The 23,193-nt window shown below is 41.6% G+C and overlaps 1 pseudogene; it reads left to right on the plus strand.

The window, feature by feature from the left end:
- LOC111981337 (seizure protein 6-like) overlaps positions 1-23,193 on the plus strand; it is a 239,454-nt pseudogene that overhangs the window by 101,797 nt on the left and 114,464 nt on the right.

The following is a 23,193-nucleotide window of genomic DNA, read 5'->3' on the forward strand; positions in this document are numbered from 1 at the left end:
CTTTGTGATGGCCACTCCAATACCTTGACTTTCTTGTCCTTAAGCCATTTTGCCACAACTTTGGAAGTATGCTTGGGGTCATTGTCCTTTTGGAAGACCCATTTGCGACCAAGCTTTAACTTCTTGACTGATGTCTTGAGATGTTGCTTCAATATATCCACATCATTTTCCTTTCTCATGAWGCCATCTATTTTGTGAAGTGCACCAATCCCTCCTGCAGCAAAGCTCCTCCACAACATGATGCTGCCACCCCTGTGCTTCACGGTTGGGATGGTGTTCTTCGGCTTGCAAGCGTCCCCCTTTTCCCTCCAAACATAAGGATGGTCATTATGGCCAAACAGTTCTAATTTTGTACTTTCAATTTTTTTACCTGTCCCATCAGACCAGAGGACATTTCTCCAAAAAGTATGATCTTTGTCCCCATGTGCAGTTGCAAACCGTAGTCTGGCTTTTTTTTATGGCGGTTTTGGAGCAGTGGCTTCTTCCTTGTTGAGTGGCCTTTCAGGTTATGTCGATATAGGACTCGTTTTACTGTGGATATAAACTCAGAAAAAAAAGAAACGTCTCTTTTTCAGGACCCTGTCTTTCAAAGATAATTCGTAAAAATCCAAATAACTTCACAGATCTTCATTGTAAACACTGTTTCCCATGCTTGTTCATTGAACCATAAACAATTAATGAACATGCACCTGTGGAACGAAAGATGCCCATGGTCCCTGCTCATCTGCGTGAATGTGCCTTAGGTATGCTGCAAGGAGGCATGAGGACTGCAGATGTGGCCAAGACAATAAATTGCTATGCCTGTACTGTGAGACGCCTAKGACAGCGCTACAGGGAGACGGGACGGACAGCTGATCATCCTCGCAGTGGCAAAGCACGTGTAACAACACCTGCGCAGGATCGGTACATCCGAACATCACACCTGCGGGACAGGTACAGGATAACAACAACAACTGCCAGAGTTACACCAGGAACGCACAATCCCTCCATCAGTGCTCAGACTGTCCGCAATAGGCTGGACTGAGGGCTTGTAGGCCTGTTGTAAGGCAGGTCCTCACCAGACATCACCGGCAACAACATCGCCTATAGGCACACACCCACCGTCGCTGGACTAGACAGGACTAGCAAAAAGTGCTCTTCAATGACGAGTCGTGGTTTTATCTCACCGATGGTCGGATTCGCGTTTATCGTCGAAGGAATGAGTGTTAGACCGAGGACTGTACTCTGGAGCGGGATCGATTTGGAGGTGGAGGGTCCGTCATGGTCTGGGACGGTGTGTCACAGCATCATCGGACTGAGTTTGTTGTCAGTGCAGGCATCTCAACGCTGTGCGTTACAGGGAAGACATCCTTCTCCCTCATGTGGTACTATTCCTGCAGGCTCATCCTGACATGACCCCCCAGCATGACAATGCCACCAGCCATACTGCTCGTTCTGTGCGTGATTTCCTGCAAGACAGGAATGTCAGTGTTCTGCTATGGCCAGAGAAGAGCCCGGATCTCAATCCCATTGAGCACGTCTGGGACCTGTTGGATCGGAGGGTGAGGGCTAGGGCCATTCCCCCCAGAAATGTCCGGGAACTTGCAGGTGCCTTGGTGGAAGAGTGGGGTAACATCTCACAGCAAGAACTGGCAAATATTGTGCAGTCAATGAGGAGGAGATGCACTGCAGTACTTAATGCAGCTGGTGGCCACACCAGGTACTGATTGTTACTTTTGATTTTGACCCCCCCTTTGTTCAGGGACACATTTTTCCATTTCTGTTAGTCACATGTCTGTGTTCAGTTTATGTCTCAGTTGTTGAATATTGTGATGTTCATACAAATATTTACACATGTTAAGTTTGCTGAAAATAAACGCAATTGACAGTGAGAGGACGTTCTTTTTTTGCTGAGTTTATATACTTTTGCACCTGTTTCCTCCAGCATCTTCACAAGGTCCTTTGCTGTTGTTCTGGGATTGATTTGCACTTTTCGCACCAAAGTACGTTCATCTCTAGAAGACAGAACGAGTCTCCTTCCTGAGCGGTATGACGGCTGCGTGGTCCCATGGTGTTTATACTTGCATGACATTGTTTGTACAGATGAACGTGGTACCTTCAGGCGTTTGGAAATTGCTCCCAAGGATGAACCAGACTTGGGAGGTCTGCAATTTTTTGTCTGAGGTCTTGGCTGATTTCRTTTGATTTTCCCATGATGTCAAGCAAAGAGCCACTGAGTTGAAGGTAGGCCTTGAAATACAACCACAGGTAACCTCCAATTGACTCAAATTATGTCAATTAGCCTATCAAGAAGCTTCAAAGCCATGACATCATTTTCTGGAATTTCCAAGCTGTTTAAAGGCACAGTTAACTTAGTGTATGTAACTTCTGACCCACTGGAATTGTGATGCAGTGATTATAAGTGAAATAATCTCTGTAAACAATTGTTGGAAAATGACGTTTGTCATGTACAAAGTAGATGTCCTAACCGACTTGCCAAAACTATAGCTTAAAAGAAATTTGTGGAGTGGTTGAAAAATGAGTTTTAATGACTCCACCTAAGTAACATCGACTCAACTGTACATGTACATATTACCTCAATTACCTCGACTAACCTGTGCCCCCGCACGTGACACTGTACGGTACCCCCTGTATATAGCCTCGCTCCTCTTGTTTACTGCTGCTCTTCATATATTGTTTTTTACTTAACATGGTATTTTTCTTGAAACTGCATTGTTGGTTAAGGGCTTGTGAGTAAGCATTTCATTGTAACGTCTACACCTATTGTATGTTTTTGGGGCAAATCCAATACAACACATTATCTGAGTACCACTCTCCATATTTTCATGCATACTGGTGGCTGCATCATGTAATGCTTGTAATGTTAAGGACTGTAGAGATAAAAAATGATTGGATTGGAGCTAAGAACAGGAAAATCCTAAAGGAAAATCTGGTTCAGTCGTCCTTCCACCTGACACTGTAACGATGTACGCTGAGATTCGGGAAGCAAGTTCAAGCGTGAACATTTAATAAAATAAATGAACATAAAAAGAACACAAACAGAGCACCGACATGTAACTGCTACAATGACAACTGGGGAAGAAACCAAAGGGAGTGACATACACTGCTCAAAAAATTAAGGGAACACTTAAACAACACAATGTAACTCCAAGTCAATCACACTTCTGTGAAATCAAACTGTCCACTTAGGAAGCAACACTGATTGACAATAAATTCCACATGCTGTTGTGCAAATGGAATAGACAACAAGTGGAATTATAGGCAATTAGCAAGACACCCATAAAGGAGAGGTTCTGCAGGTGGTGACCACAGACCACTTCCAGTTCCTATGTTTCCTGGCTGATGTTTGGTCACTTTGAATGCTGGCGGTGCTTTCACTCTAGTGGTAGCATGAGACGGAGTCTACAACCCACACAAGTGGCTCAGGTAGTGCAGCTCATCCAGGATGGCACATCAATGCGAGCTGTGGCAAGAAGGTTTGCTGTGTCTGTCAGCGTAGTGTCCAGAGCATGGAGGCGCTACCAGGAGACAGGCCAGTACATTAGGAGGGCCGTAGGAGGGCAACAACCCAGCAGCAGGACCGCAACTCCTCCTTGTGGCAAGGAGGAGCACTGCCAGAGCCCTACAAAATGACCTCCAGCAGGCCACAAATGTGCATGTGTCTGCTCAAACAGTCAGAAACGACTCCATGAGGTGGTATGAGGGCCCGACGTCCACAGGTGGGCGTTGTGCTTACAGCCCAACACCGTGCAACGTTTGGCATTGCCAGAGAACACCAAGATTGGCAAATTCCCACTGGCGCCCTGTCTCTTCACAGATGAAGCAGGTTCACACGCACATGTGACAGACGTGACAGAGTCTGGAGACCCGTGGGAGAACGTTCTGCTGCCTGCAACATCCTCCAGCATGACCGTTTGGCGGTGGGTCAGTCATGGTGTGGGGTGGCATTTCTTTGGGGGCCGCACAGCCCTCCATGTGCTCCGCCAGAGGTAGCCTGACTGCACTTAGGTACCGAATGAAGATCCTCAGACCCCTTGTGAGACCATATGCTGGTGCGGTTGGCCCTGGGTTCTTCCTAATGCAAGACAATGCTAGACCTCATGTGGCTGGAGTATGTCAGCAGTTCCTGCAAGAGGAAGGCATTGATGCTATGGACTGGCCCGCCCGTTCCCCAGACCTGAATCCAATTGAGCACATCTGGGACATCATGTCTCGCTCCATCCACCAACGCCACGTTGCACCACAGACTGTCCTCCTCATCAGGAGCATGCCCAGGCGTTGTAGGGAGGTCAWACAGGCACGTGGAGGCCACACACACTACTGAGCCTCATTTTGACTTGTTTTAAGGACATTACATCAAAGTTGGATCAGCCTGTAGTGTGGTTTTCCACTTRAATTTTGYGTGTGACTCCAAATCCAGACCTCCATGGGTTGATAAATTTGATATACATTGATCATTTTTGTGTGATTTTGTTGTCAGCACGTTCAACTATGTAAAGAAAAAAGTATTTAATAAGAATATTTCATTCATTCAGATCTAGGATGTGTTATTTTAGTGTTCCCTTTATTTTTTTGAGCAGTGTATAAAGGGCAGGTAATCAAGGAGGTGATGGAGTCCAGGTGAGTGTCATTATGCGCGTATCGCTGGTGAGATGTGTGCGCCCTAACGAGCAGCCTGGTGACCTAGAGGCCGGAGAGGGAGCACAGGTGACACACTGGGTGATACATTCACCTGTCAGCAGGACAATAAGCTAAAACACGAGGCCAAATCTACACTGGAGTTGCTTACCAAGGAGACAGTGAATGTTCCTGAGTGTCTGAGTTACAGTTTTGACTTAAATCTGCTGGCAATCTGTGGCAAGACCTGAAAATTGTTGTCTACCAATTATCAACAACTAATGTGACAGAGCTTGAATGATTTTGAAAAGAATAATGGGCAAATATCGCACAGTTCAGGTGTGGAATATTCTTAGAGACTTACCCAGCAAGACTCACAGCTGTAATCACTGCCAAAGGTGATTATAATATGTATTGACTCAGGAGGTTGAATACTTATCTAATCAAGATACATTTGTGTATTTTTCATAAATGTTTGACAAATGTTAGAAGTTTTCTTCCACTTTAAGTATTTTGTGTAGATCATTGACAAAAAAAGAGAATTAAATACATTTTAATCCCGTTTTGTAACACAACAAAATTTGGAAAAAGTCAAGGTGTGTGAATATTTTCTGAAGGCACTGTAATGTGTACAGAGATGAGGTAGTCATTCAAAAATCATGTTAAACACTATTATTGCACACAGAGTGAGTTCATGCAACTTATTATTTGACTTGTTTAGCAAATGTGTAGTCCTGAATTTATTTAAGCTTGGCATAACAAAGGGTTTGAATAAATTACAAAAACCTAATTCCACTTTGACATTATTGTGTATTGTGTGTAGACCAGTGACATACAATCTCAATGTAATACATTTCATTTTCAGGCTGTAACACAACAAAATGTGGGAAAAATGAAGGGATGTGAGTACATTCTGAAGGCACTGRATGTGTAGCCCATGTATCTGATGCTGTCTGTTCAAAAAGAGGATGGCATGTCATATTATTTTTGGTCAGACAGCATCAGGTACATAGGCTACATATACTAAGACAGTGGGGCGCTTTTACGTTCACTTGGATGCTTTCTCCGGTGAGATAGTTTCAGCCACTTGCGAATTGAAGAAAAGTTGGCAGGTGCACAGTGCATTGTTTCGATGCTAGAAATCAAATCAAATCAGATTTTATTGGTCACATACACATGGTTAGCAGATGTTATTGCGAATGTAGCAAAATGGTTATGCTTCTAGATCCGAAAGTGCAGCAGTATCTAACAGGTAATATCTAACAAATTCCACAACAAAACCTAATACACACAATTTAGTAAAGGAATGGGATGAGAATATATAAGCATAAAATATATGGATGAGCAGTGACAGAGCGGCTAAGATGCAACATATAGAAAAGAAGAGATAGTAAAGTATATACTATACAGTATATACACTACCGTTCAAAAATGTGGGGTCACTTAGAAATGTCCTTGTTTTTGAAAGAAACATTTTTGTCCATTAAAATAACATCAAATTGATCAAAAATACAGTGTAGACATTTTTAATGTTGTAAATGACTATCGTAGCTGTAAACGGCAGATTTTTTATGGAATATCATAGGCGTACAGAGGCCCATTATCAGCAACCATCACTCCTGTGTTCCAATGCCATGTTGTTTTAGCTAATCCAAGTTTATAATTTTAAAAGGCTAATTGATCATTATAAAACCCTTTTGCAATTATGTTGGGACAGGGATTGATTGAATATGTCCGTAAACACACCAGCCTGCTGATCTGCGCATGCTCTGAGTACGCGGCTAGGGATGCCATCAGGGCCGGCAGCCTTGCGAGGGTTAACACGTTTAAATGTTTTAAAAAGGAGAGCTCAATGTCTTTGGTAGCAGGCCGTGTCAGTGGCACTGTATTGTCCTCAAAGCGCTCAAAGAAGTTGTTTAATTTGTCTGGGAGCATGATGTTGATGTCCGCAACGGTGCTTGTTTTGTCTTTGTAATCCGTGATTATCTGTAGACCCTGCCACATACAGTGGGGAGAACAAGTATTTGATACACTGCCGATTTTGCAGGTTTTCCTACTTACAAAGCATGTAGAGGTCTGTKATTTTTTATCATAGGGACACTTCAACTGTGAGAGACGGAATCTAAAAACAAAAATCCAGAAAATCACATTGTATGATTTTTATTGCATTTTTATTTTATTGCATTAGCATTTTATTGCATGACATAAGTATTTGAACACCTACCAACCAGTAAGAATTCCGGCTCTCACAGACCTGTTAGTTTTTCTTTAAGAAGCCCTCCTGTTCTCCACTCATTACCTGTATTAACTGCACCTCTTTGAACTCGTTACCTGTATAAAAGACACCTGTCCACACACTCAATAAAACAGACTCCAACCTCTCCACAATGGCCAAGACCAGAGAGCTGTGTAAGGACATCAGGGATAAAATTGTAGACCTGCACAAGGCTGGGATGGGCTACAGGACAATAGGCAAGCAGCTTGGTGAGAAGGCAACAACTGTTGGCGCAATTATTAGAAAATAGAAGAAGTTCAAGATGACGGTCAATCACCCTCGGTCTGGGGCTCCATGCAAGATCTCACCTCGTGGGGCATCAATGATCATGAGGAAGGTGAGGGATCAGCCCAGAACTACACGGCAGGACCTGGTCAATGACCTGAAGAGAGCTGGGACCACAGTCTCAAAGAAAACCATTAGTAACACACTACGCCGTCATGGATTAAAATCCTSCAGCGCACGCAAGGTCCCCCTGCTCAAGCCAGCGCATGTCCAGGCCCGTCTGAAGTTTGCCAATGACCATCTGGATGATCCAGAGGAGGAATGGGAGAAGGTCATGTGGTCTGATGAGACAAAAATAGAGCTTTTTGGTCTAAACTCCACTCGCTGTGTTTGGAGGAAGAAGAAGGATGAGTACAACCCCAAGAACACCARCCCAACCGTGAAGCATGGAGGTGGAAACATCATTCTTTGGGGATGCTTTTCTGCAAAGGGGACAGGATGACTGCACCGTATTAAGGGGAGGATGGATGGGGTCATGTATCGTGAGATCTTGGATCTTGGAAGTTTATAAATGCCTATAGATCATTTGTTTGACATGGTGGGATATTTTTGTGTCAGTAAAATGTATTATGAGAGAAATGGCAGTGGAAACACATTTATGCGCAAATATTTATATAATACTAACATGTCGAAGTGAACTTGGAGTCACGCGAGGATATGGTGTGTGGTCCTCCCACTACGACTTGAGAAACCATGCAGTTTATTAGGCTACAGATGCAATAAGTTATGATGAACTTCACAGGGTGGTMAAAATGCACTGTGATGAGTTTGATGCTCCTTTCCAATAAATATCAAGGGTCTTATTCTGGTGACATGATGATCGATGCTTAACTGCTGTRTGAAAAATACAAATATTCTCGCTTATCCATAATAAACCCTCATCATGTAGACTACCCTACCTGCACTGTAGMCTACCTGAGAGCTGTTGGCTAGCGCACACGTGCCAAGACCAGAGTAAGCAATAGTTATTGTTGACAAAACTACCAGTAGAGTAGAACATGCAATGGTAACACATTGAACTTTAGATTTTTATTCGGTACATGAAAACATAAGTGAAAAAGCACATTTTGTGTGCACTACGTCATCAAACACTGATTTTTATCTGCAACAAGTCCGTTTGGTGGAAACAAACCACTGGTAGGAAAAGATGCAGATTTTGGAATATTAGATGGTTGTGTTCATTCCACATGTTCATTGAACATTAAAAGGTAATACCTTTTCACAGTTAAATTACAAGTCTTTTCTATAAAACCCATAAAACTGGCTTCTCACTGGGGCCTTCAAATCACTAAGTCTGGACCTGGAGGACAATGCTAAACAGGGTATAGAAGATGGACGTAATGAGCCATACTCTCCTTAACTAAAACCACCACCATGGATCACTACTCACACGCACCATATGCAAAGATAGAAGTCACTGAGAGGTTACTTAGTATTGTGCGTCATTTTACAGCTGCTCATTTTGCAATGTATCTCTGCTCTGATACTGGGTTGATAGTGGATTGAGAACATTGTAAGCTATGTATGGCATGAAACAACTGTTTTAAACATCCCGTTAGGATCTTAACACTTGTGAATAGCATCAGTTAGCAAAGCACCTATGACTTGTCTATAATCACCATGGTGAGGTCTCCAGCCTGTCCTCACTGGGTAATGTTTCCCTGATCATTGATCCGAGCATGAGAAACCCTATTAGTTTAACCTGAGGCTCAACTCCTACTCTCCCCTCAGCGCTCTCCCCTCAGCGCTCTCACTCAATATAAACACTGAAGGGTAGGGGCTGCACGGTGATTGGCCTCTCTCCATGTACCTTCTGTTCACACAGAGAGTGAGAAATAGAGAGGGAGAGATGTGTGGGGAAGACCGGGTAGAGAGAAAGAGAGCGAGAAATCAGGAGAAAGAGAGCAAGATAAATATTTGAAGAGATTTGAAAAGGTGCAGTCTTTTACTGCAATGCTCTGATCATTAGCTACATGACACTCCAATTCAGAAAGAGAGATGATTATGGAAAAACAAAATAACGAATGCCTCTCACATAGTTTTCAGTTTCAGCTTGCAATCATTTCAGAAATATTCATTTAGCTTCATCCTTTCCCATAGATACTACCTATGCTAACTATGTGACTTGGGTTGTAGGAGGGAGGGAGGCTGATGTATTCAGTGATACTTTATGGAGATCTTCCTTTACATCTTTTATCCTCTCCTAGTTTGTGTGAGATGTCAAATGTGTTTAGTTTGCTTTTAAGAGCAGCTTGGGCTGCTCCTGTTGTGACATAATAAGGCTACAAGGAAATGTTCCCCTTCCATCTCGGAACATCAAAAGGCCTTTGAATTTCTTCTGTCACCCAGGAAGATTAATGACTGTTGAGTCTGTCGGTAAAATGTAACGCTATGTGTCAGCTCTCTGTCAGCCGGATAGAGTCTTTGTAAAGAAATTGTTTACTCTGCCTCTTGAATGGTGCAATCAAACTTTTATTACTGCACACACCATGGCAGTGGTAAAAGCACTCTGCCTCTTTGCTTCAGCAAATGCTACAATGACATATATGCCTACTGTCTGGGAATGATGGGGGAGGCAGTGCTGCTGAGACCAATCTGATTTGCAGAGCTAATTTTGATTCAATTTCTCATTTGCAATGTATGAATGTGTTTCCTGGTATGGAAGTCATTTCAGGATCAAATGAAAGAAAATTAGATTTCAAGGGTGAACATCTGGCCTCGGGGCAGAAAGAATTAAGTACACAAAACATGTATTTGGATCTACTTAATTGAATTGTGCTATTGAAAGACTATTGAATTGAGAAATAATAATTAGAAATTATTATGTCAGATTGACAAAATGTTTTCAGGTAATCATGTATCAATTTGATTAGAACAAGTACCTCCAAAAAAATATAACATTTTAGTCATTTAACAGACTCTCATCCAGAGCAATTTACAGTAGTGAGTGCATACATTTTTGTACTGGTCCCCAGTGGGAATCAAACCCGCATCCATGGCATTGCAAATGCCATGCTCTACCAACTGAGCAACTCTTTACTCAACTAGTATATGAACAATGCACTTCCTCACATTCAAAAGTTGTATTTTCAATTAACAACCAATGAGCTTCTTCTCCATCTCCTAAACCAGCAAGACTTAAAGCACAATAACTAACCAACAGATCAGTTTAACTATAACGACATTCTCAGTAACGGTTATATTAACGTTATATATATATWTTTTTTTACTTGTGGTGGTTTATCTACCTTACTTGAATGCAATGACTGAAGTCACTCTTGATAAAAGTGTCTGCTAAATGACCAAAATGTAAATGTACAAATGTACGGTTGCACAGCACGCTGGGTATTATTCTAATGAGCTCTGTCACCCAAAATGGCATGTTCATGTCTAAGTGAATGAATCTGGTGCACATCAAAATATAAACACAACATTTAGTTACAGTACATATAAGGAAATCAGTCAATTTTAATGAATTTGATGGATTTCACATGACTGGGAATACAGATATGCATCTGTTGGTCACAGATAACTTTTTTTTTTAAGGTAGGAGCATGGATCAGAAAACCAGTCAGTATCTGGTGTGACCACCATTTAACTCATGCAGCGCAACACATCTCCTTTGCATAGAATTGATTAGGCATTTGATTGTAATCTGTGGAATGTTGTCCCACTCCTCTTCAATGGCTSTGCGAAGTTGCTGGATATTGGCGGGAACTGGAACACGCTGTCGTACACGTCGATCCAGAGCACCTCAAACATGCTCAATGGGTGACATGTCTGGTGAGTATGAAGGCCATGGAAGACCTGGAAAATGTTCAGCTTCCAGGAATTGTGTACAGATCCTTGCGACATGGGGCCGTGCATTATCATTATGAAACATGACGTTATGGTGGCGGATGAATGGCATGACAATGGGCCTTCAGGATCTCGTCACATTCAAATTGTCATCAATAAAATGCAATTGTGTTCGTTGTCCGAAGCTTATGCCTGCCCATACTATAACCCCACCGCCACCATGGTACACACCTCCACTACACTGATCCTGTTTCAGTACTTCAGCTCAATGTTTTCTGCAATTTTCCTCATGTTTCTATTTCAAGTAATGTTTTCAAATTGTTCAGAGAATGTCAAGAAACAATATTCTTCTGTGGGATTTCAGTAATTCAGCATAACGTTTTCTGCCACTTTCTTCATTGTTCTATTTTTTTTGATCATTAAAAACCACAAGAAAACATTAGTAACGTTGTAAGAATGTTATTTAAAAACATATTCGTTCCGTTCTCAGCATCAACAAAACATTCTCTTTCCTCTATCTTGTTTAGTGTGTTCAGGTGTTTTGGCGCACCCACTAATTGGCCACATCTGATCTTAATGAGTGTTTGTTTCCTTTGAAATAGGGTCTGTTTGCATAAACTAAAATGAACAGCTTCTTTATGAGTTAAAAAAACACGGCATGGGAGCTCCATCCTGGTGGTGCAGTGGACTAATCTCATGGATAGAGAGTAGATAATCTTGGATTTGAATCTCACTGTTGTCATGCCATAATAAAAAAGGAATGTGTTCGCATGATTTAATGTGCTTGAAGTTCAGAACAGTTAACCTAGGCTAGCAGTGTTGTCAGAAAGTTATTTAATTACCTTTAAATAACATAGCATTTCTGATCTCAGAACATTAATAAAACCTCCCAGGAGAACTTTCAGCGAACCATAGAAAAACGTTCTCAGAACCTCCCTGCAACCTAAAAATGTACATTCCCAGAACAGGCAAAATGTTCACTTCTGTTTTCAGATCATTTAGAAAATGTTCAGTTTTAACGGTCTGGAAATGTATGGCTTCGTTCCCAGAATCAATAGGAAACCAAAAACTTAAGTTACAACAACTTTCTAGAAGCCAAATGTGCTAGCTGGGAACCTCATGATCAATACTGTCAAAATTGTTTTTGTGGAATACACAAGCATAACAATTTAATGGAGCATTAATAATGCATCTGCAACTCTATATGTTTTGGGGCAGAGAGAGAGTTAGCAAAGAGACAGATGAAAAGAGAATTGGTGGTTGTTTACTCTACACTGCCACTACATCGTTCCAGTGATGCTTGACTCCATTTGGACATACTGTATTTTAGGCAAGCGTTATAGTCCAGCTCATTTCTTTGAGCCCATCAAAAACTTGTTTATAGACTTAACAAAGTTACTCAATTTGACCAGCTATGTCAAATGTAGTATTGTCAAACATTTGTAAAGAAATCCAATCTTCAAAACAAGTTAGAAGGTGGTGTATCTGCTGTACTTCACTTGCACAGTGTACAATATTATATTTATCATTGCATCACAGATTCATGCTTTCGAGGTCCCAGGTTGCATGGCTGAAATACGCTCCACTAGAGATTTGCCTTTCTTTCAGTATATGCAGCTCTGTGGCTTACATTGCTGCCTTGTGGGGTGCCATGGCTTCAAAGCAGCCCTGGCTCTGGGATATCTAACTCATTTGCTGTCTGTGTCAACTCCATCCTTTCATCTCTCCCCATGTGAAGTGTGCTCACAGCTCTCCCGCCTCGTTAAAACAAACTGTCACCCACAGAGCACAAGCTAATTAAGGTGTCAAAACACTCTCTGGATCCTTGTGTGTTTGCACATGGATACACCAGCAATTCAGGCCAGCATTCAGCATTGTGGGATTGCTAAATTATCCAGTTCAATATGTTCCATGGAATTCACTTTTTGAATTCTTTGAAGGCAATGATCATGTCATTAGAGCAATTTTATCAGTGGCTTTGTTCAGTGAGTTGAAATTGCCTAGGTAAAATGATTCATTTTCACCATTTGCTGGCTCATGCTCTGAGTTACAGGTCTTGATTGGGTGTGGCTCAGTTGGTAGAGCATGAAGTCTAAAATGTCAGGGTCGTGGGTTCAATTCCCACAGTGGACAAGAATTACATTTTTTATTAGGATCCCTATTAGCAATTCCACTTGCAGCAGCTACTCTTCCTGGGGTCCACATAAAATGTGCAAATACATGACAAAGTACAGAACCATATAAGATATTACATAAAAATAAGAGTTATAGACTGAGTATACAAAACATTAGGAACACCTTCCTAAAAGAATACCACAGTATGAGTCGGAAAACCTATCGAGGAAATGGATCCAATTATTTTTCCACCATTCATTTTTTCTAGACAAAGGCAGTGAGGCTGATACGTAAAGCTTATTAAAGAGCAGTGATACTATCAACAGCAGTGTGCGGGTTTCTTCTTTTTTCTCATTCTAGAAACACTTAAAATAAGGGCTACGTTTCGTGTAGGCTTACCCTGGCATGACGTTTTAATAACCGTATAAATCTCTCTAGGACTAAGTGACTATATATATATATATATATATATATATATTTATTTTGCCTGTATTTTCCTACATAAAAATTAAACGCTAATTAGCTGCTAATGTGGCTATCATAAAGAACTACAAATACCATGGTGATCTGGACGAGACTGCCGAATTGAGTTAAAGGTAAGAATTTCTGGATTAACTATCTAATGTTAGCTAAATGTAGTAATTAATAAATTGGCTAAATTTCTTTCAATTTACATTACATTCTGTGAACTGTCAAGTTTTAAATTGACAATACCTGTTTAGCAAAGATTTCAGCTAGAGATGAAGTGCAGGAGCGTGCAGGGATTTGTAGTCTTGCATGATGTCTACTTAGCCCTCCAAACAGCCTCAATTTATCGGGGCATGCACTCTGTGTTGAAAGGTGTTCAAAGCGTCCACAGGGATGCTAGCCCATGTTGATGCCAATGCTTCCCACAGTTGTCAAGTTGGCTGGATGTCCTTTGGGTGGTGGACCATTCCTAATACACATGGGAAACGGTTGAGCGTGGAAAAAACCAGCAGCGTTGCAGTTCTTGACACAAACCGGTGCGCAAGGCACCTAATACCATACTCCGTTCAAATGCACTTACATCTTTTGTCTTGCCCATTCACCCTCTGAATGAAAGGCACATACACAATCCATCTCTCAATTGTCTCGAGGCTTAATCTACAGTCGTGGCCAAAAGTTGAGAATGACACAAATATTAATTTTCACAAAGTTTGCTGCCTCAGTGTCTTTAGATATTTTTGTCAGATATACATTATTCCTATATACAGTACAGTTAAATCAGATCTTTAGAAAGAGGAGAAGAGCGCTGTGATACAATATATATATTTAAAATCTGTTTTTTAAGTAACCTCTGGTGGCAGAGCATTCCACGATGATTATGGCTCTATACATATCTGAGTGACGCAATCAATCTGTTTTTGGTTTGGGTAACATGAAGAAACCCATAGCGGTGTGTCTGGTGGGGTATGTACATGCATGTCTGTTTTGAAGTATATGCCAGTAGATTATACAAGTGGTTAAACATTTGACACACAAATGTTTCTTAAAAATACTAAAAGAGAAGTAGTCAATTTCTCCTCAACCATGAAAGACATCATGCATGTTGTTGATGTTAGTTCTGTGTGTGCAGTTAAGGGCAATGCGTGCTGCTTGGTTTTGAGCAAGCTGCAGCTTTGCTAGGTCATTCTTTGCTGCACCTGACAATAATTATATCCTCCTGATTCCTGCTTACAAGCAAAAACTCAAACAGGAAGTACCAGTGACGCACTCAATACGGAAGTTGTCCAATGAAACAGATGATTAACTAAAGGACTGCTTCACTAGCACAGACTGTAATATGTTCCGGTATTCATCTGATAACATTGAGGAGTTTACCACATCCGTCACCGGCTTCATTAATAAGTGCATCGACTACGTCCCCCCCACTGTAACCGTATCTACATATCCCAACCAAAAGCTATGGATTACAGGCAACATACAAACTGAACTAAAGGCAAGAGCTGCTTCTTTCAAGGAGTGGAACACTGACCCGGACACTTAGAAGACATTCCGCTACGACCTCTGACGAGCCATCAAACAGGCAAGGCGTCAATATAGGACTAAGATCGAATCCTACTACGCCGGCTCTGACGCCTGTCAGATGTGGCAGGGCTTGCAAACTATCACAGATTACAAATGGAAACCCTGTGAGCTGCCCAGTGACCCGAGCCTACCAGACAAGCAACATACCTAGTGACCCGAGCCTACCAGACAAGCTACATACCTAGCTTTGAGGCAAGCAACAATGAACAATGAATGAGAGCACCAGCAGTTCTGGATGATCTCACTCTCCGTAGCAGATGTGAGTTGGACATTTAAACAGGTTATCATTCACAAGGCCACACAGCCAGACCAATTACCAGGATGCGTACTCAGAGCATGCGCTGACCAACTGGCGGGTGCTTTCACTGACATTTTCTACCTCTCCCTGACCAAGTCTGTAATACCTGCATGTTTCAGACTGGGACAAAGGGAGATTGAAAATGTCCGTGAAGACACTTGCCAGTTGGTCTGCGTATGCTTTGAGAACACGCCCTGGTATTCTATCTGGCACAGCGGCCTTGCGAGTGTTAACCTGTAATTTTTTTTTACTCACATTAAATAAAATCTAAATACATTTTATTGGTCACATACACATATTTAGCAGATGTTATTGCGGGTGTAGCGAAATGCTTGTCAAAGGTCAAGGAGAGCTATATCACAAAGTCATGTAGGGCAAATGACTTTGTTTGATCTCTTTTTAGTCTGCTGTAGTCCAAAATACACAGCAGTTGCTGTGACTACTGGATAATGCATATGAATGAATGAATGAATGGTGCGTCTTATCTATTTCTGTCAATAATTAATGCAAGCGGAGGCAACAAACTAAAGCACAGCCAACAGTTCAACTTGGGTGCAGTTTTCTCTGAGTGATAAGTTACAGTTGTGTTCAATTGGCAATCTAGAGGGTCAAGAAGAGCTTTGTGTTTCTTATGGCTTAACTATTGTGTGAGAGGTGTTGTTTTTATCTGTTTTGCTGGTATGTAAAAGTCTCACTTTCAAGATTGCACCCCACTGGATGTGAAAAGGGTTTATCCTAGTGCTACTGACATGGAGTAAACATGTTTTTGGTTCCTTCCTTCCTCATCTGGTGTCAGTCTCAGTGCTGGTAACTCCATCTGAATGAAAGAAGGTGTTACAGATTATGTTTCTCATCAGTACCAGGATGATTGGATCCCCTGGGTCTCTATCTTTTTCCATCTGAGAAATTTCAAAGCAAATACATTTCTAAAAGATTGGAGTGAGAAATCGTGCCAAGATCTAGAACTGTGATTCAACATCTCCATGTGAAAGGCTTCAGACTCAGACAGCCCTGCTCACAAAAAAGTGTGCAAACATCCTCATTGACTCTTCACTGTAAAACCTAAAACTACCATCCAGCCTCAGGGAGCGTTAGTATGATCCATAGTACTTTGTGGCAAAGAGTGTGTAGTAAGAGTGTGTAGTAGCATCAGTGTCAAGAGGCAAATTCTATTAGGCAGTTAGGTCTCTGAAGGGAAGCTTGGGTCTGTTTAGAAATGTAATTGCACTCTGACATTGTGATCATTATTATCGACAGAAATAGGATTCTCCTTAGTTATGGTGAGATTATTCACCATTGCTAATCAAGTCCTGGAGGGCTCAGTAAGTGTTCGCTTACATGGCTTTGCCTCAAACTATTTTATTTCCAAACGCATCTAATGGTGAGAGCTGTGAAGAGTTTCTCTTTTATTTTCCGAGAGGAAAGTGACCGAGTATGTTTACATGCACACAAATAATTTGATATTAAACTGATTATGACCGAGTATGGCATTAGTCATGTAAACACCGTACTCTGCTTATCTTAAGCGGCGTAAGGTCGTAATCGAAGTAAGCATATGCCAATTAAAACACCTGGATTTCTGAGCAATCTGTAGAATTATTAGGACATGTAAACAGCTGAATCGGTGATCCAGTGGTGTATTTGTTCTGGGCATGTGCCAGAACCAGGTAGCACAAGCCTCTCTCTATTATGCACGAGTGAAGTGAGTTTGGAAAAACTGAAAGTATGCATCTTAGAAATAGTTTTCACATACAAACTGTATATGTCCGAACTCCGAATCAAATAGTCTTCGCAAAAATAGCATGGTCACTGTGGTAGAATGCTTATTTGGATTGGCGATTTTCTGCTTTTATCAAAGTCACCATCAGTAGCCTGATTTCAGATGTGACCATGTAAACAGGATTATTAGGGAAATCGATCGTCTTGCAAAGCATGTAAACATTTTAAACGAACTATTATATTAATCTGACTATCCACAATAATTGCTTTATTGTGTGCCTATAACTGTGCTTATTGAGAGGTTTGACATAAATGTCAGACTTACATATGTAGCCTAGTAGTCTACTATTTATAAACGGTGAACCACCATTCATCTTGTGATACATTTAGACAGAGTGTAATTAGCAATTTCTTCATAATAACAACCTTACTCACTTAAACTGTAGCCTACATTCAGTCTACTGAATAGTTGCATCTCTATTTGTCCCCACAGCACGACCATAAGTGATGAAACTGTCAAGGACAATTATTGTAAATAAATCCCAGGACAAATAATGCAGTTTAACATCAGAGAGCTTTAGGAAGTCCTTAAACTTTAAATTCACAGAGGTCCTACTCTGATAAAGAACAAGAGAACCCATCATTATCACTGCTGTACCATAGCAATCCCTGTATACTGCCTGTTGTTTTGGCAGCTGTGTCTGTTTTTGTAGAAAATAACAGTACCTATATAACACAAATTTATAAATATCCAAAGTGGTTTACCACTACAAGGCTTGTATGTTTTCATGTTTTACTTATTTTTCTGTCATGTGGTTAAATATGCAGTCCAGGATTTTAAGAACGGGCTGCAGGTAGCCTAGTGGTTAAAGTGTTGGGCCAGTAACCAAAAGATTTCTGGATCTAATCCCTGAGCTGACAAGGTAAAAATCTGTTGTTCTGCCCCTGAACAAGGCAGTTAACCCTCTGTTCCTAGGCCGTCTTTGTAAATAAGAATTTGTTCTTAACTGACTTGCCTAGTTAAATAAAGGTAAAAATATATATTTTTTAAGAACTTACAAATTCGTAATGTATTGTATGAATTGGAATTTGTAACATATCATACAAATTGCACAAAAAAAAAAGAATTCGGTGGCCCGTTTTGGCTCATGATCACTAGTTTCAAAACTACTGTCTGAAATAATACTACTTTAAAACTACTGGAGCATCACTTTAAGGAGTGTGGATCAAGCAGTGTGTCTGTGTGTGTGTGCACACTAGGGGTGATCTACATCCTGAAAGTCATCCTATCCTTCAGCTGGAGTCTGTCATTTAGAAAACTTGTGTCTTTTAATATTTTATCCCAGAAGTCAGATGAATATTTCAATTTTCTTGACTCTTTTTGGCTGTGATTGCAGCGCTTGTCTTCGATAATGAACACTCATGCTGACATGCTGCAGGCTTCACAGTGAGGACTGTCATTATTAATCTGTCACATAACTATTTAAAGGCATCCCATATACTAATGGAGATAAATGTAGAAGAGATGAAAGACAATCATGTTGTTGCTCATAATTCACCCTGAGAGACATCCTCTGGTGTCTTTTGACACTAAAGTTGTCATTCTGGCAAAAATAAAGCCACTTTCAAAAGCACCGATAATTTTCTTCTATAATTCTTGAGAGCAAGTACACTGAACACTGGTTTTGGCTTCTTATAGAAATACTGTATGAGAGCAATTTGGAGCTTTCATCATCAGCCCTCCCCTTCTTGAATTTAGCACCCATACCCCGGGGCTTCCTGATTACATTTCAACTGCTGCAGGTGGGAATAATTACTCTCTACGGCTCAGCCATTATTATATTTGGTAATCATCACGAGAAATTCAGAGTAAAATCTTTACTTTGGATAATTGGAGGAAGGAGGAATAAAGGTATTCAAATGAATCATCAAAGGGTTATCATGAGGGGTTTTTCCTAAAGGGCCTCATGACAATATGTCTACAGTGGTAGTTAATTATTCTGGGTTTTTATTGTTCCACTTTGCTCACTAGCCACAGCACTTAACCTATCCATTCATAATGCTCCTTAGATCCTGGTAAGTGACAGTCCCTAGCCCTAGACTAAAGAACAGATTTTGCAATTACAGCAGAGCCATATATCATGTATCCAATTTAGATTTTTGCAGTAAAAAAAATCTATTTTCTATGCAATGTTGTATTTAGGAATCATGTTCTCTGGTATTTGTTGTCTTCTGGTATGCTCTAATATCTCTATGTTGTCTGTGTGTTTCTGTCCATTGTCTTCTCTAGAAAATGTCAATGCTGTGGTCCGGAGGAGAGTGGAGTCAGACAGCGGCGCCTACACACACTCCCCCACACAGGACACAGCGAGTGAGATCAACCATTTCACCACAGCATCCACCACGAACGTCCCCAACCACCGGCCCGTCTTCAGAGGATTCGCCCTCCATGAACAGCTGCTCACTAAAAACTTCCAGGGCGACCAGCAGTTCTTCACAGACCATGGAGATGTGGCAGGACATCCTACAATGCCTGGTTCTGTTTCCACTCTTGAGGCGGGAGACGCTTCGACTCGCCTCGTGCAACATGAGGACACCCCTGCCTTCTCTGACATAGCCACTACTGCCACAGCCCCCCTCACCAGCTCTGCTCCTACAACTCCGGGGCTACTGGTGAGCATGGCTCAGAAGGACAAGCCAGCCGAGGACAAGGCCAGGGAGGCAGAGAAGGTGACAGTGACCACAGACTCCCTGACCACCCCTGTAGTGGCAAACACTGCCCCTACAGTCAGTGGCCGCAGATCCAATGTCCCCCCCTCCCCGAATGGAAGCCTCCATAGTCAGAGGGCAGTTGTCATGGAGACCCCCGTGGCACCCCCTGTGCTGACCACCTCAGTGAGGGTGGAGAAAGGGGAGTCAGAGGAACCAGGGGTAAAGAACAGGACAGGCCCTGGCATTCAGCTCACCAAACTGACCGCAGCATCCACAGGAGAGGTGGATGAGGGAACCACCACCACAACCATCATCACAACCACCACCATTACCACCATGCAGACACCAGGTACCTTCTATTTCTATTGGTCTCATACAAATATAGAGTGAAACTAGAAGTATGTAAATCCAGTTACATCTAATTGGCAAATGCAGCTTTTCTGTAATGACGATGGCTTAGGAGAAGCAGCATTGATACAGGAATCATCAAATCACTTAACCTATCAACCTAACTGCCTCTCACTAACAGTGTTTACTCAGACTTTAGTCAGAGTTTTGTACAGCGAGGCAGGAACAGCATCTGAGAGGGCTAGTCAGTGTTGCTCATCCTTCCATGGTGACTTCTCCCATTCATCCGGCACCCAGGATCACAAAGCTGATCATGCATCAAACCAATATGCCAAGGCTGGCTCCACCTGATCTGTGCTGCCTGGCTGTCCTGTCCAGTGGGTCTAGATGGCTGAGGGGCCGTGTGATAGCCGGGCCCTGGCTGTGAGGCAGAAAACCTGGGGAGTTAATGAGGGGGTTAGAGGGCCACTGAAACACAGATGGGCTGTCAGAAAGGGATCAGTCGTCTGGGAAGAGGGATCACTTGTATTTCTCTCTCTTCTGTGCCAGGTCCCTGCACTGTGAATTTCACTGACCCAGAGGGTCACATTGAGATTCCACAGCTGCATTCCTCAGCTTCGTCGCCTGACCCTGGAGCGGACTGCACCTACGTGCTGACCGTCTACCTGGGATACGGGATTGAAGTACAGGTCAGTGAAGACAGGATACTGTCTATGTTGTCCCTTTTATGAGGTTCACACTTCTCAAGGTTTTAATGAAAGCTTGCTCAGTGTAAATGTTAATGGCAATGATAGGAGGGCTGTTATGTGCTGGTTTGCCAGTAGGCCTTGAGTTAGTGTTGCTGGACACATTGTTTCAGCCCCACAGTCCTCTCTCTCACTCTTTCTTCCCTACCTTAATTTAACCTAATTATCTACGGAGTAATCATGGCTGTCGCTAGAGCCAGCGGCTCTGATGAAGTGCGTTGCACCTTTATGCTATTTTCAGATGCCCAAATGTATCTGTTGGAATCTCAAACTAACAGAACACATCAGCTTGCTCAGCAAATACCAACATTTATGAATTTCTGCCATTACAAAGCCTGGAGCTTCAGATGACTTCAAAGGAAAATAGAATTTAAAAAATAAACTGCGCTTCATGTTTAGTAAGTGTCTTTCTTGTGACTGAGCAGCTTCAAAATAAAACAATCATAGTCGATCCTGAAAATGTTCTCTTGGAATGGTAAGGGAACAAAAAAATTCAGCAGGGCTCTTGTTTGCTTGTTGTCGTTCTATCCATTCATGTGGAACTTGTCATCCCTGTGCTGTCACGTCAACAGTCCCACCACAATCAATACAGAGACGGAACCAGGGACACCACTGCATAGCGAAATGTTTAGTCAGATGTCATTTCATAATTCATCTATTTAGACACAATGGCCAATTTTTTTTTACGAAAGCATAGTTAAAAGATAAACCCAGAGTTCCATTTGCTAGCAGGCATTCAGAGGGCCCTTACTTTGTATGCATCTCTTTCACTGGTCTTTGTCTGCATCCAATCAGTGTTTATCTATGGAAGCAGGCATCATTCATTACTTTCTCCAGGGAAGGGGTGGTGCATCTATTTCCCCCACCAAAAATAATCACAAGTTACTTATATTTATGTATGTGGAGCCTACATTAGAATGGGTCGAAATGCATTTAGATTKATTTCTTTTCCCGGACATTATTTAAGAAACAAATATATACTTCTACTGTATTGCATCCACTGTAATATCCATATGGTAATTTCTGTATTGAAGTAGCTTCATTGATTGATTGTAAAATATAATGGCTGTTTCTCTTCACAGTCCCCATTGTGCCATAAGGTGTTCTTTTATCTGGATTTTAGAATCTGGTTTTATTGCTAGCATGAGATACCTGGGGTGGCAGAGAGTTCCTTGCAGCCATGTCTCTATTTAATACTGTGCGTTTCCCAGCTTCTGTTCTGGACCTGGGGACTGTGAAGAGACCTCTGATTGCATGTCTTGTGTGTCAACTGCTTGAACAGACAGTTCAGTACCTTCAACACATCAACACCTCGCACAAAGACCAATAATGATGCAGTCAATCTCTCCTCAACTTTGAGCCAGGAGAGATTGACATGCATGTTACTGACATACATCTAAGTGCAATACGTGCTACTCTGTTCTGGAACAACTACAATTTACCTACAGTATGTCCCTCTTTGCCGCACATGACCACCAACTGGACAGAAGTCCAAGTGCGACAAACCTAGGCCTGTAGGACCTGTCTGGTTGGCAGATGTCAAGAAAGCATAGCAACGCCTTACCATGGGCAGTCCTTGTCCCATTTTAGCAGTTTAAACACTTCTGGGAGATTCTGGAGCGGTGCCTGAGACAGTGTTTTCCATCACCAAAACACCAAATTATGGAATTTATTTTTGAAGAATGATGTCGCATCACTTCAATAGAGTTCCAGACACTTGTAGAATCTATGCCAAGATGCATTGAAGCTGTTCTGGCGGTGTTATGTTGGTGTTTCCTTTATTTTGGCAGTTACATGTATTTCACAATATATTCATCATACATTGCATGATGCAATAAAAACTGTGCATTTTATATCATTCATATCATTTTGTCTCATGGAAATGGACCAATTTTAATTCATAGTAAACTGCTTTAGCTATAGTTGCATACTGTTGCAGTTTCCAGTAATTGTTTAGTCTCTGGTGGTGTTCCTTGTACCTGGTTCAGTAGCCATGACTGTAGTAGTGTATTTTCTATGATTTCGGGCTCGATTCAATCCATATCGCAGATGTATCGCGGAATATTCATGTTATAGCTAGTGGTGTAAAGTACTTTAAAGTATTTTTTCTTAAAGTAAGTACTTTTTTGGGGTATATGTACTTAACTATTTATATTTTTGACAACTTTTACGTAACTACATTCCTAAGGAAAATAATGTACTTTTTACTCCCTGACATCCAAAAGTACTTG

Source organism: Salvelinus sp. IW2-2015, linkage group LG20 (assembly GCF_002910315.2).
Source record: "Salvelinus sp. IW2-2015 linkage group LG20, ASM291031v2, whole genome shotgun sequence".
NCBI lineage: Eukaryota > Metazoa > Chordata > Actinopteri > Salmoniformes > Salmonidae > Salvelinus > Salvelinus sp. IW2-2015.